Raw genomic sequence first — 7,497 nt, 5'->3', positions numbered from 1 at the left:
ACACATGCTGCCCTTTACTCCTCTGTGAAAGAAAATGCCTCTTAACTCCCCTGTCCTGTAGCACATACACCCACACTGCAGCAGTTTCTGCTTCTAGAAGTCTCCCCACTAGAGTTTGAACTCCTTTAAGACAGTGACTTTGCCTTTTGTCTTTGTATCCCAGTGGTGGTGCTCACAATAGACTCTCACTGGGTGACTGATTGCTGAATGGTGAGTGACAGTGTTGGAAGTCACCATCAGGAAAGCAGTAATGTCATTTTGGTGTTCAGCCACCAGGGGATATTAGCGCTCAGTAGGCAGGATAAAAAGATGCTGTGAGGGAGGCTTGGATGCTGGTTGGAGGGTCCTGGAGTCATTCCTTTTCTTTTCCCGAAGTACTGCTTGTTCTTTTCAGGGAACTATTCCTAAATCCCATATACTAGATGACTTAAACAACAGAAATTAATTTTCTCATAGTCCTGAAGGCTGTGAAGTCCAAGATCAAGGTTGAAGATCAAGGTTGATCAGGTTGATGCTCCTCCTGGTGAAGGCCCTCTTCCTGGCTTGCTGTCTCCTTACATGCTGTGGAGTGAAAGTTCTGGTCGCTCTTCCTCTTCTAATAAAGGAACTAATCCTGTCCTGAGGGCGCTGCCCTCATGATTTCATCATAAAATAACCACTTCCTAAAGGGCCAGTTCCTAAAAACCCAACATTAGGGGTTAGGGCTTCCAAATATGAATTTAGTGAATATACAAATATTCAGCCCTTAACATTGGCCTCAGAGACTTATAGGTGTGGTTAGAACTAGAGACTGCGAGAGGGTGTCCAGTATATTGTTGGAGTATATCAGTTCAGAAGCAAAAACATGTGTCAGGACTTTGTGATTAGGGCCCAAGTCCCTGAACAATATTACCCCACGTTAGAGGTCAGGGGTGATGTTCCTACGTAGGAGAAGTCCATGTTCATGATTATAGTTGGGAGCCTTTTTAGTCCTAGCAAGGGAGCTATATAATTTTTCAAAAGGTTATTGCAATAAATTAAAAGAGTGTCTCAAGTTTGTAAAAGTCTTACCAGACCCATTCCCACATATATATTTTAAGACAACAGGATCAGAGCTAACAATAGAAAGATCTTACCAGGCCCACTCCCATGCTATACATTTCAAGATGACAGGATTAGTCAGAAATTTCTCAAGAAGGAGAAACATGTCCTCAAGTAGCATACATTGTTGTTATATAATCATTGGTACAGAGGTTAAGGTAAAACATATTCTTGAGCAATTGGGTTGTTTAGTTGTGCAAACATCAGCTCTGGGCTTATAGAAAAAAAAGTTTGTCCTTTTCTCTTCCTTGAGAACTCCAGACCCCTATCTTCTCCTTGAGAAACCCGGACTGGTTTCCCCTCCTTGGGGACCTCAGATTTCTTATCAACATGCTTAGGAATTGAGCCTCTCACTCTTTCATCTCCATCAAGAGACTGTTTAGCTCTTCTTCAACTTCTGCCATTAGAGTGGTATCATGTGCATATCTGAGGTTCTTGATACTTCTCCTGGCAATCTTGATTTCAGCTTGTGATTCATCCAGCCTGGATTTTACATGATATACTTTGAATAGAAGTTAAAGGAGCAGGGTGACAATATACAGCCTTTTCATACTCCTTTTATAATTTTGAGTCATTCAGTTGTTCCATGTCTGGTTCTAAGTGTTGTTTCTTGATCCACATACAGGTTTCTCAGGAGACAAGGAAGGTGGTCTGGTACTCCCATTAATTTAAGATTTTCCCACAGTTTGTTGTGATCCACATAGTCAAAGGCTTTCGTGTAGTCAATGACAAACATAGGTGATTTTCTGAATTCCCTTGCTTTCTCCATGATTCGAAGAATGTTGGCAATTTGATCTCTGGCTCCTTTCAATACACCCTCACTCCCCAGTTTTCCCTTATAAGACTTTAATTAGTCTATAGTTTGCATTAACTGTTATTCAATAATTAGGGCAGCTCAAAGGAATACCCCTTGTTAGGGCAAATACAGATTTTTTTTTGAAGTGGTATCTTGAAGAGTACCAACAGGTATGTCAGATCATGACAAATTTATTTGGAATGAAACTCTGAAATGGCTCTCTGTGGTGGTTGCAAGATCTCTGGTGTTCACCAAGAATACAGGCTATTCTTTTTCAGGTGAAGTATGCACTGAGAACATAGAGCAAGTTAAAACACCACAACACTTCCTGTTCCTATTGGGATTCTGTTGTTTTTCTTGAATAAATGCCCCATTGGATTACTGTGTGCCATAGTTATTTTCCAGAGTTCTGAAAAAGTGACCTAGAAGGGATGCTGTTTTTCTCATTTCTTTTATAAAGGAGAGAATTTTCTTACTCTGAGATTTTATACCTTTAACATTTTAACACGCATGTTGAATTATTCATTGTTTTCTAATTATGGCTATCATTGCTTAGTATTTATCTTCTTTTCCATGAATGACTCATTGAAACCACCCATCATCCTCTTAATAATTTAAAAATTTTTAGTGCTGTTTATTTTTCATTAAAAATATGAAACATAATTTTAAACTGGCAAATTATTAGTTCTATTATAAAGGAAGAGAAGAGGAGAGGATTACTGATGGCTAGCCTCTACCTGCTGCTGTCTGCTTCTCCCTCCAGCCCAGCTCTGGGGCTTCTCTGCTGCTCTGTGGTAAACGACGCACGGCTGGTTTGGTGCCTCTTGTCTGTCACCCAGGAAGGGTGATTGTAGAAAAGACTAATGGGATCCTGTATCCCAAATTTTCCTTTCCCTAGGCCACCTAATCTTTCTCCCAGAGCTGCAGTTTCCTCCCATATAAGGAAACAGTGGGCCTCTAACTCCTCAGGCTTTCACAGTCATGATGTATGTTCCTCAGAAATGACACTCTAGTGAGCAAGTCCATGGCTGGGGTGATGTTGATCCTTGTGAGCAACTTGTCAGTTACTTAAAACACAACCTTGAACAAGTTATTAAATCTCTTTGTAATTTCAGGATGATCCTTCATTAGATGCATGTAATGCTTAGGTATTATCATGTTATGAGGATTTAATTAAGCATATATTGCAGCTAAGGTTTTATGTGTAGTTTTTATGTCTAGTTCCAGGAATGGGGCGCCTTGCCAATACAGTACTGGTATATCATAAAGTGGAGTTGTTTATATATTTATTCTGCAATAGTTTATTGAGGTCCTATTGTAGGTTCTGGGGATAATAAGAAACATCTGAATGGCTTATTCTAGCCCTGTGAGCTGGCATCCAGAACTAACTTGGTAGCCCCACCCTTGGGGTGGGGAAGAGCCCAAGAACTGGTAGGAGTGAAGCCTTTCCCTCTTGCTTGCTGCTCCTCCGAACTGTGTCCTCTGCAGCTGCATAGGCTGGCAGGCAGCCTGAGATGGAGCCCTCCTCAGAAGACCCCCACCTCTGTTGGGCCACTCGGCTCTTAGGACTCACCAGCCTCCTCCTCGGTAAGTAGCCTGGGCTCTTTGTGGTGGTGGGGGGGCAAGATTCAGGGACCCCTTCTGTCTCTGATGTCTAAAGTTGTGTTGGAGCTGGGACCCCTGATTGGAGGCAGCCTTGTCTAGCATAAGGGATCCATTACTAGGGAGGTGAGGTCACTACTGTATCAATAAGAGGGAATACAAGACAGCCTGGAGCTACTTGGAGAGAGGAATAGAGAGAGATACAGAAGTAGCTTCTGGGGACCAAAGGAGTGGGAACAAGACCCCCCTGACCTGACAGAGGGAATGTGACAACCTCTGCTACTGTCCCATGGAGACCTAGAACACTGTATCTGAACTGGAGGAAGCAACTGGAGTCTAGTTTTCTTGGGCTGATACAGGATGTTGAATACAGCAAAATTCTAAGTTTGTAAAAGAAGGAGCAGCCTCCGAAATTTAAGGGTGTCTGTATAGCCACATGCTGTAAAAGAATGAAGAAACCATGGAAGGAACAGCAAACTGCTAAGTGGGTTCCAGGAGGGGGTGAACTTGGAGAAGAAAGAACGGAGGGTGAAGCAGAGAGGACTGGGAATTAAGCAAAAAGGGGACTGAAAGGATGACTGTCATGAGAATGTTGCATATCTCTTTTATTTATTTATTTTTAGCTTTCTATTTATTTTTTACATTGAAGGATAAGAGCTTTACAGTATTTTGTTGTTTCCTGTCAAACATCAAGATTAATCTGCCACAGATATACGTATATATCCTCCTGCTTGAAACTCCTTCCCATCTCCCTCCCCATGGCACCCTTCTGGGTTGATACAGAGCCCCTGTTTGAATTTCCTGAGCCATACAGCTGATTCCCCTTGTGCATCTATATTACATGTGGCAATGTAAGTTTCCATTTGCTCTATCCATACATCATACCCTCCCCTCCCCTCTTCCCATGTCTGTAAGTCTGTTCTCTGTGTCTGTTTCTCACTGCTGCCCTGCAAATAAATTCTTGGTACCATCTTTCTAGATTCCGTATGTATGCATTAGCATATGATATATACCTTTCTCTTTCTGACCTACTTCATTCTGTATAATAGGTTCTGTGTTCATCCACCTCATTAGAACTGACTCAAATGCATTCCCTTTTACGGTGGAGTAATACTCTATTGTGTATACATACGAAAACGTCTTTATCCATTCATCTGTTGATTGACAGCTAGGTTGCTTCTGTGTTCTAGCTGTTGTAAATAGTGCTGCAATGAACAAGGGGATACATGTGTCTTTTTCAATTTTGGTTTCCTCATGATATGTGCATAGGAGTAGGATTGCTGCATCATATAGTGGTTTTACTCCCAGTTTTAAAGAAATCTCCATACCCTCTTCCTTAGTGGCTGTATCAATTTACATTCCCACCAACAGTGCACGTGTTTCCTTTTCTCTACACCCCCTCCAGTATTTATTGTTTGTAGACTGTTTGATGATGGCCATTCTGACCAGCATGAGGTGGTATCTCATTGTAGTTTTGATTTGCATTTCTCTAAAAATGAGCAATGTTGAGCATCTTTTCAGGTGTTTGTTAGCCATTTGTATGTCTTCTTAGGAGAAATGTCTATTTAGGTCTTTTCCCAATTTTTTTTTTTAATTGGATTGTTTGTTTTTCTGGCATTGAATTGTATGAGCTGCTTGTATATTTTGGAAATTAATCCTTTGTCAGTTGTTTCATTTGCTATTATTTTCTCCCACTCTAAGTACTGTGTTTTCACCTTGCTTATAGTTTCCTTTTCTGTGCAAATCTTTTAAGTTTAATCAGGTCCCCCTTGTTTACTTTCGTTTTATTTCCATTACTCCAGGAGATATGTCATAGAGGATTTTGCTTTGATTTATGTCATTGAGTGTTCTCTGTTTTCCTTTAAGAGTTTTATAATTTCTGGTCTTAAATTTAGGTCTGTAATCCATTTTGATTTTATTTTTGTGTATGGTGTTAGGAAGTGTTCTAATTTAATTCTTTTACACGTAACTGTCTAGTTTTCCCAGCATCACTTATTAAAGAGCCTGCCTTTGCCGCGTTATATATTCTTGCCTCCTTTGTTAAAAATAAGGTAACCATAGGTGCCTAGATTTATTTCTGGGGTTTCTAACTTGTTCCATTAGTCTATATTTCTGTCTTTGTGCCAATACCATACTGTCTTGATGACTGTAGCTTTGTAGTATAATCTGAAGTCCAGAAGGTTGATTCCTCCAGCTCCATTCTTCTTTCTCAAGACTGCTTTGGCTATTTGGGGTCTTTTGTGCTTCCACCTGAATTACAAATTTTTTTGCTCTAGTTCTGTGAAAAATGCCATTGGTAATTTGATAGGGATCGCATTGAATCTGCAGGTTATATTCAATAGTAGTCATTTTCACAATATTGATTCTTCCTACCCAGGAACATGGAATATCTCTCCATCTGTTTGTGTCAGTTTTTATTTCTTTCATCAGTGTCTTAGAATTTTCTGTATACAATTTTTTTTTCTCCTTAGGTAAGTTTAGTCGTAGACATTTTAAGCTTTTTGTTGCAGTGGTGAATGGGATTGATTCCTTAATTTCTCATTCTGATTTTTTCATTGTTAATATACAGGCATGCTAGTGATTTCTGTGTATTGATTTTGTACCCTGTGATTTTGTATGTCTGATGCAAGACTCATCTGTATTGCCTTGCTTCCATGGCTGCTTGACTTTCTTCCACAGGCTTTTCCCACCACAGCCTGCTGCCTCATGGCCTCTAGGTCGCCTCTCTGCAGTCAACAAGCAGCCCTCGCCCTGGGATTGCTCCAAAATTCATGCACTCCAGCTTCCAGACACTGTGCCTTCTAGGGGACCTGCATAGTGACTGCAGCAAGGACTGTCTGATTCTCCTTCCATTTTGGCTGCCACAGATCAGCTGTTTCACTCTCAACCTTAAATGTTTCTCCTCTGACCCAGAAAATTGCCCCGATGTGGGGTCAGACCCCTGCCTCATTTCCCCCAACAGCTGAGGGCAGGTCTAGTCCTACTAACTATTTTTCGCCCTAGTTCCTTTATCCTACTGAGTTTTTCATGCTTCTATATATTCTTTTCCAGTGGTCAGGTACTCCTGTCTGCTCTTAGGTGGTGTTCTGCAAGCGCTTCTCTGTCTGAAGGTGTATTCCTTATGTATCCATGGGGGGAGATGGACTCTGCATCTGCCTACCCCTCAACCATCTTGTTCTCTCTATTTCTCATTTAGAAATTCATCACAGATTATGAGTTTATAATGAAATTAAATAAAAACTGATGATAAATAATAAGACCCAGTGAGGTATCAATTCTGGAGAAAGTTTGGAAAGCTTTTATTGTTTTAATTTTTGGGTTTAGTATCCCAGTCATTATATGAACTTGTCAGAGTTATATAAAATTCCGTGGATTAGAGAGCATTTGAAAACTTTTGTTCTAAGTTGCTTCAGTTGTATCTGACTCTTTCTGACCCTACAGACTGTAGCCCTCCAGGCTTCTCTGTCCATGAGATTCTCTAGGCAAAAATACTGGAGTGTATGCCCATGCCCTCCTCCAGGGGATCATCCTGACCCAGGGATCAAACTCATGTCTCTTAAGTCTCCTGCATTGGCAGACCAGTTCTTTACCACCAATACTACCAGAAAGCATTTGTAAACAGATATCTTGAGATAACAACGAACTTTGCATGACATTACATCCCATTTAACTAAGTAACTTTGTGTCAACAATAAAATGTAAGCTTTCTCTCCTGTCATTGTTATTTCACTGGAGAGATATGTTAGAGTTGTTGTTGTTGTTGTTTTTCCCTATAGTTCCTGGGGCTCAAAGTTTACATAAGAAAGACAGACAGACATGGAGACAGTGGAGGGAGAAAGAGAGAGAGAAGGAGGAGGAGGAGAGAGAGACACTTCTCTCTTTCTTCTTCTTTTTCCTATATAGGCACTAATCTCTTAATGAGAACCCCAAATCTGCATGACATAGAAAAACAAAAATGTATGGTTTCAGTTCCGGTGCTCACAAGTCCAAAATCAAGGTGTCCGCAGGGTATATTCTTT

Source organism: Muntiacus reevesi, chromosome 1 (assembly GCF_963930625.1).
Source record: "Muntiacus reevesi chromosome 1, mMunRee1.1, whole genome shotgun sequence".
Taxonomy (NCBI): Eukaryota; Metazoa; Chordata; class Mammalia; order Artiodactyla; family Cervidae; genus Muntiacus; species Muntiacus reevesi.
The sequence above is the reverse complement of the archived record's forward strand: the minus strand, read 5'-3'. Positions refer to the sequence as shown.